Here is an 8,161-nt window from a genome sequence, read left to right as displayed (position 1 = left end):
CAAGCCCACACCCTGGCGTTGCAAATGCCTGCTCTACCAACTGAGCCACATTTTTCTTGTGGTTAACTGTTTCTCTGCTCTCATCTGTCAGGAAAGAGAGGAAGAAAACTCTGTTGCGAGCGGCTCACAGGTACTGCATTACTTTGCTTAGAAACGGTTGCTTTGATGCCACAAAGACAATGGATAGGGAATCTGTTAGGCAATGACTGAAGTTAGCAATTTCCCCAAGGTCTCAAGGTGCCTTACATTGTACAGGGTTATAACAAACCTAATAAACCACTAAGAAAGTATTGCAGCCATTTTATGCCAGAACCCTGGTGTAGGCTAGTTTCCATTTGGCCCCATGAGAGAGACTTTACAGTACACAGTTAAAACAAGAATGGCAAGGCAAAGTAGAGTGAAGACTGCTTCAAACAATACTCATCGGCTGCAGTTCGTGGCTACATGAAAAATGTGTGTAGATAACCTCTGAGAGCTGGGAGCAGTCCATCACAGCTAGTGGAGCAGGAAGCTACAGCCTGGGGGTCACTGGACGGCAGCATTACTGTCTCTGGAGTGTGTGAGAGAGAAAGTGTATCAGATTGCATTGTGTAGAGATTTTTAATGAGATTTTTGTGCCCTTAGTCCTCCATCTTTCTTGCCCCGCTGCCTGGAAGCAGACCAGTGACTGTATGAAGTTAAAGGCTATTTATGGCAGGCAGTGTGTTTCCGTCTCTGTGTCTGTGTGTCTGTCTGTGTGTATGTGTTTGTAATGGGAAGCAGACTATAGATAAGGACCTGGATATATAGAGCATGAGTTTCTGTGTTGTTGTGTGGGTATTTCTTAACCCTCTGCATCGAGGGGATAGTTGTGTAGTGGTAATGTTGTGTGGGTATTTCTTAACCCTCTGCATCGAGGGGATAGTTGTGTAGTGGTAATGTTGTGTGGGTATTTCTTAACCCTCTGCATCGAGGGGATAGTTGTGTAGTGGTAATGTTGTGTGGGTATTTCTTAACCCTCTGCATCGAGGGGATTGTTGTGTAGTGGTAATGTTGTGTGGGTATTTCTTAACCCTCTGCATCGAGGGGATAGTTGTGTAGTGGTAATGTTGTGTGGGTATTTCTTAACCCTCTGCATCGAGGGGATAGTTGTGTAGTGGTAATGTTGTGTGGGTATTTCTTAACCCTCTGCATCGAGGGGATAGTTGTGTAGTGGTAATGTTGTGTGGGTATTTCTTAACCCTCTGCATCGAGGGGATAGTTGTGTAGTGGTAATGTTGTGTGGGTATTTCTTAACCCTCTGCATCGAGGGGATAGTTGTGTAGTGGTAATGTTGTGTGGGTATTTCTTAACCCTCTGCATCGGGGGATAGTTGTGTAGTGGTAATGTTGTGTGGGTATTTCTTAACCCTCTGCATCGGGGGATAGTTGTGTAGTGGTAATGTTGTGTGTGTGTTTGCAGCCAACATGAAGAAAAGGAAAAGGCGCTAAAGGAGCGCAGATGTCACACCTTGTTGTCCTCCTGCCAACCCTGCAGGTCATCAGACACCCCTAACTCATATCTCCATATCTACAACTAATTGCTGAACTCACATGGAACTAAATTATACCATAAATAAAATTGACAGTGGGGATAGATTGTTAGTTATTACCTGAACAGTTAATTATTCACCAGCCCTCCAGTGTGGTTGACCGCTGACCCTCACTGATGCCCTCACCACGGGTTCATTCAGCCTCCCTCAGCTCAGCCAACAAGTTTGAGTGTCTGGACATGGGATATGTGAGTACGTACTGGCACTTCATATTCTGGGGAGAATCAAAGATAGAATGGGTAAATTCACCAGAGGTTTGCATTACACATGGTTTCTCTCCCACAGAAACTGAGGCTGAGGAGGATTGTGAAGCTTCCTCATTGAATGTGACCAGTGCAAGCAGCAAAGTGAGTGTGACCCGTCTACTCTGATCTTACTAAACAATGTGATTTTACTCAACATTGTCATGTAGAATTAGTAGTGTTTACAGTTTACTAGAACTACAGTAAATGTCTTGTCCCTTCCCTCAAAGAAAGGTGCTAGCCAAGCTCTGACCTTGATGATCTCTCTCTCCCCTCAGATTAGCACATACTACAGGGGTGAATTTCCTCACTGTCTGGAGCCCTTACTGCTGCTGGGACAGCGCCACCCAGCCTCCGTCACCGGGGCAACTAGTATCGCAGCCCTGTGAGTCTTTTTGGGCTTAAAATCTAATCGTTGGCTTGAAAGGCTTTGAAATCTCCCTTAATCTCTATCTTTCAGTGTACAAGGTTGAATGTAACATTTCAATATCATGATGATATGGTGGGGCATTTTTATGAAACTCTGGAACCAAATTTAAGATTAAAAGATGAGATATAATATGAAAAATGCTTGGAAGCACAACTAGCAGACGGCGATAACCACAGAGAGAGGGAAGTTGATGCCATGAACCCCACCTAGGTCAGTTATTCTGTCTGTCTGTAAGCGCAGGCCACAGACATGCTTAGGCTATGTAACCTAAGGTTAAATAAAAGGCTACGTAACTGACCTTTTTGGTGGCGGTCTTGTTATAGCAGGCACTAGTCCCGTTCTGTCTGTGCCAGAAAGACTGCTGATAATAGCTCGACCAGCGCAAAGCCAGGGTTCCAGGAAATAGCTTTTTTGCTGCAATGCTCTGTTTTACAGTCGTGTCCGTCTGGATATCACAGCACACTTTGGATCCCTAGCCAACCTTGACACACATATGATGGTGTGCCTCTCTATACACACAAACTGGGTATGAATGTATTTGGCTGAAGTATAAGATCCAGTGAGGACGCCTGGACCCAAATTCAAGCATTGGGCTTAGCTGTTACCAGAGTTTTAACAGAAACTAAATGTCTCCCTCGAGAGCCTTGATTCTTAGTTGGCGTAAGCTATAGTTGTAGGTTTTTGACACAGACAGAGAGGGTCATTGGTTGTCAGAATGGAGCCATTTGTTATCACAAACTCATTCAGATACAAACTCTGTCTCTGGCCATGTGGACACAAGTGACGCATGCTCCCTGACCAATTTTCCACATCAATTACTACCAACCGTTCACAGCTTCCCAAACCCCCACCATACTGACTGTCCTCCCTCCCAACCAGTGCCACTGTAAGATGCGGAGTGGGCGGGGATGGCACTGAGCAGGCTGGCACTATTTTTACCAGAATTTCACAGAAATCTCCAGGATTCATCTGATAGCTAGGCACACACAGAGGTGGTGGGGCCATTTTGTTCTATGCCACTGTTATCACTGACTTTGCCAATGTCTTAAATTGGTATCAGTGGTGGGGGCAGCAGGTGGATGCTCACAGGACTAAATGTGTATGGCAGGGTGAGAGAGCGATGCTCACAGGACTAAATGTGTATGGCAGGGTGAGAGAGCGATGCTCACAGGACTAAATGTGTATGGCAGGGTGAGAGAGTGATGCTCACAGGACTAAATGTGTATGGCAGGGTGAGAGAGCGATGCTCACAGGACTTAATGTGTATGGCAGGGTGAGAGAGCGATGCTCACAGGACTAAATGTGTATGGCAGGGTGAGAGAGCGATGCTCACAGGACTAAATGTGTATGGCAGGGTGAGAGAGTGATGCTCACAGGACTAAATGTGTATGGCAGGGTGAGAGAGCGATGCTCACAGGACTAAATGTGTATGGCAGGGTGAGAGAGCGATGCTCACAGGACTAAATGTGTATGGCAGGGTGAGAGAGCGATGCTCACAGGACTAGATGTGTATGGCAGGGTGAGAGAGCGATGCTCACAGGACTAAATGTGTATGGCAGGGTGAGAGAGCGATGCTCACAGGACTAAATGTGTATGGCAGGGTGAGAGAGCGATGCTCACAGGACTAAATGTGTATGGCAGGGTGAGAGAGCGATGCTCACAGGACTAAATGTGTATGGCAGGGTGAGAGAGTGATGCTCACAGGACTAAATGTGTATGGCAGGGTGAGAGAGTGATGCTCACAGCAAACAATCACAGACTTACTCTAGGGATAGTTCTACTGCTGTATCAGGGCATGTGCCAGGCAAAAGAAATCTGGACTAAAAGCATCCCAGAGCCCAGGTAAGCTGCATGGCTTCTCTAGTTGTGTGCCGATAAACTTTTTCCGTAATTATAGAATATCTGTCTTTACCTACTGGCTAATGATACTGTATTCCCACCTTTCATATATTTCAGTTTATTCTATGTTTTATTTGCAACATACATACAGTAGCCCTCTCTCATTCATGTTTTACAGTACAATGGTAAACTATCGAAAACATTTGGTAACAATTGTGATATTAACTGTTAGGAAGGGCTGTTAAAGTGGTGTACAATATAATGGAATAGCTACAGTGCCTTCAGAAAGTATTCACACCCCTTGACTTTTTACACATTTTGTTGTTTTACAGCCTGAATTTAAAATTGATAAAATTGAAATGTTGTGTCTCTGGCCTACACACAATACCCCATAATGTCAAAGTGGAATTATGCTTGTAGAAATGTTGGCTAATTCATAAAAAATTCAAAGCTGAAATGCCTTGAGTCAATAAATATTCAAACCATTTTTTATGACAAGCCTAAATAATTTCAGGACTAACAATTATCTTAACAAATCATATAAGTTGCATTGACTCACTCTGTGTGCAATAATAGTGTTTAACATGATTTTTGAATGACTACCTCGTCTCTGTACCCCACACATATAATTATCTGTAAGGTCCCTCAGTCGAGCAGTGAATTTCAAACCCAGATTCAGCCACAAAGACTAGGGAGGTTTTCCAATGCCTCGCAAAGAAGGACACCTATTGGTAGATGGGTAAAAATACAAAAACGCAGACACTGAATATCACTTTGAGCATGGTGAAATTATTAATTACAATACACCCAGTCACTACAAAGATACAGGCGTCCCTCCTGACTCAGTTGCCGGAGAGGAAGGAAACCAGTCAGGGATTTCACCATGAGATCAATGGTGACTTTAAAAAAGTTACAGAATGGCTGCATCATGTTACGGGTATGCTTCTCATCGGCAAGGACTATGAAGTTTTTGGGGGATAAAAGTAAATGGAATAGAGCTAAGCACAGACAAAATCCCTGAGGAAAACCTGGTTCAGTCTGCTTTCTAACAGACACTGGGGGACAAATTCACCTTTCAGCAGGACAATAACCTAAACGAGGCCAAATATACACTGGAGTTGCTTATAAAGATGACATTGAATGTTCCTGAGTGGGTTAGTAGCAGTTTTGACTTAAATCGGATTGAATATCTATGGAAAGACTCCATAAATGGCTGTTTAGCAATGATCAACAACCAACTTGATAGAGCTTGAAGAATTTTTAAAAGGATAATGTGCAAATATTGTACAATCCAGGTGTGCAAAGCTCTTAGAGACTTATCCAGAAGGACACAGCTGTAATCGCTGCCATAGGTGATTCTAACATGCATTGACTCAGGGGTGTACTTATGTAAATTAGTTTTTTTTCATGTTTTAATTTTGTCAATATTGGGTATTTTGAGTAGATGATTCAGAAGAAAAATAATATTTAATTATTTTTTAATTCAGGCTGTAACATAACAATATGTAGAATAAATGAATGGGTATGCATACTTTCTGAAGGCACTGTAACTATTACTCCAGTGTTAGTGGTGTTGGTGGCAATAGTTTTAGTAGTGGTGGGGTTGGTGGCAGTAGTAGTGGTAGTAGTGGTGGGGTTGGTGGCTGTAGTAGTGGTGTTGGTGTTGGTGGCAGTAGTAGTGGTGTTGGTATTGGTGGCAGTAGTAGTGGTAGTAGTTTGTGGGGTTGGTGGCAGTAGTAGTGGTAGTGGTGTTGGTGTTGGTGGCAGTAGTAGTGGTGGTGGTGTTGGTGGCAGTAGTAGTGGTGTTGGTGGCAGTAGTAATGGTGGTGGTGTTGGTGGCAGTAGTAGTGGTGGTGGTGTTGGTGGCAGTAGTAGTGGTGTTGGTGGCAGTAGTAGTGGTGTTGATGGCAGTAGTAGTGGTGGTGGTGTTGGTGGCAGTAGTAGTGGTAGTAGTGGTGGGGTTGGTGGCAGTAGTAGTGGTGTTGGTGTTGGTGGCAGTAGTAGTGGTGTTGGTGTTGGTGGCAGTAGTAGTGGTAGTAGTGGTGGGGTTGGTGGCAATAAGTAGTGGTGTTGGTGTTGGTGGCAGTAGTAGTGGTGGTGGTGTTGGTGGCAGTATTAGTGGTAGTAGTGGTGGGGTTGGTGGCAGTAGTAGTGGTGTTGGTGTTGGTGGCAGTAGTAGTGGTGGTGGTGTTGGTGGCAGTAGTAGTGGTGTTGGTGGTAGTAGTAATGGTGTTGGTGGCAGTAGTAATGGTGGTGGTGTTGGTGGCAGTAGTAATGGTGGTGGTGTTGGTGGCAATAGTAGTGGTGGTGGTGTTGGTGGCAGTAGTAGTGGTGGTGGTGTTGGTGGCAGTAGTAGTGGTGGTGGTGTTGGTGGCAGTAGTTTTAGTAGTGGTAGTGGTTTTGGTGGCAGTAGTAGTGGTGTTGGTGGCAGTAGTTTTAGTAGTGGTGTTGGTGTTGGTGGCAGTAGTTGTAGTAGTGGTGGTGGGGTTGGTGGCAGTAGTAGTGGTGGTGGCGTTGGTGGCAGTAGTAGTGGTGGTGATGGTGGCAGTAGTAGTGGTGGTGATAATGCCCTGTGGTTTGGCCTCCCCTCTCCATGTCCTGCCACTCCCAGTCCCTCAGTGACATGCCCCGGGGCTCGGCCATAGGGTGACAGTGGTGTGGTGTGTGTGTGCACGCTCGTGAGTGTTTATTATTGTCCCAGATCCTCCAGACCTAGATCTAGAACATGAAGGACCAGGTACAGGAGCTACACAGGGACCTGACCAAGCGCTACTCCCTCATCAACACAGACACCATGGAGGAGATACTGGACCGCTCCCTGCACATCGACAGACAGATCAATCAGATTTAAAATAAAATAAAAAGCTTTAAAACCCAGGTTGACGGGACCACCCTCACCACCCCAACGGCAGCAAAGTGCTTAGGCAAAGACACCTGGATCCACGTATCCCACTGTAAGCAAGTAGCAGAGCCAGAAGAAGATGCTACTCCTGTTACTCCTAGAATCCAGTAGGAGCACTCTGCTTACCCTGGGACTCGCAGATATTGTGGCTGTGGGCATCCTCTGGGTGGTAGCAGACTTTGAGCCAGAGGCGGGAGAACGTGCTAGTAACCTCTCCCCGACCTCTTCAGTCCAACGAGACTGTGGAAGCCGAGAAGTAGTAGATGACCCTGCTAGTAGATGAGAAGTAGATGACCCTGCTGACCTGAACCTGGACCCTGGTGACCCCGCTGAGCTGAAGAGAAGAAAAAGAGGACATAAACATTATGGGGTTTCCCCCGGGTAAAACACTTTCTTACAGGTAACTAATAATGTTTCTGTGCTACAGAATGTATCAGATTGTTGGGTTTGTGGACTGTTGACAGACAGTGCTGAGACTATGCCATTGCTAGCTATACCCCTTAATGCTTATGTAATATTGATGTGGACCAAAGCAGGTAACCTTTCAGATTGAGAGCTTGATTGGGTGGAGGGTGAGGTGTTTTTATATGAGAAGATTTGATTTTAATAATCACACCTCTCTGCCCAAGCAACCCATCACCCTGGCATACTCTCCCCCAGGTTATTTGGGTTATATAGAAAATGGAACTGGTCCCCAGTTGGGGGAAAGTAATTGTAAGTATAACCTTTCTGTATACAATAACCTTACCCTACCCTTACTGTTGAGAAATGGAACATTCCACCCTAACATGTCATTGAGAATATATTATAGACTCAAGAATGGCAGTGTGTATGCTAAACATACTTCCTCAGTAAGTGGAACTATGTATGTGTGTGGGAGAAAGCCTACTCTTATCTGGCTACAAACTGGTCAGGATCATTGGATAAAAGAGCTTTGGATAAAAGCGTCTGCTAAATGGCATATATTATTATTATTATTATTATTATCATGCTATGCTGCCTATGTTGTTCCTGCTGTGCGTGCTACCCCAGTACCCACAAATCACAATTTCTCCCACTTGTATAGGAGGACCATTGTAGCCGGCCCTACAAAACAGATCCCTATGAACCTTCCTTTTCGCCAGATTGTTATTATAAAGTTACCTTTCAGAAGTTCCATTCAGACCACCACCTTTCTG

General features: G+C 44.9%; 1 long non-coding RNA gene across 1 annotated transcript; it reads left to right on the top strand.

The window, feature by feature from the left end:
• Positions 1-1,855: 1,855 nt before the first annotated feature.
• On the top strand, positions 1,856-7,870 carry LOC124004084. The gene is made up of 3 exons (XR_006833310.1): positions 1,856-1,917; positions 2,091-2,197; positions 6,783-7,870. It is a non-coding gene; the product is annotated as an uncharacterized LOC124004084 (long non-coding RNA).
• Positions 7,871-8,161: the final 291 nt, after the last annotated feature.

This window comes from Oncorhynchus gorbuscha, linkage group LG18 (assembly GCF_021184085.1).
Source record: "Oncorhynchus gorbuscha isolate QuinsamMale2020 ecotype Even-year linkage group LG18, OgorEven_v1.0, whole genome shotgun sequence".
Classification (NCBI taxonomy): Eukaryota; Metazoa; Chordata; class Actinopteri; order Salmoniformes; family Salmonidae; genus Oncorhynchus; species Oncorhynchus gorbuscha.
The sequence above is the reverse complement of the archived record's forward strand: the minus strand, read 5'-3'. Positions and strand labels throughout refer to the sequence as shown.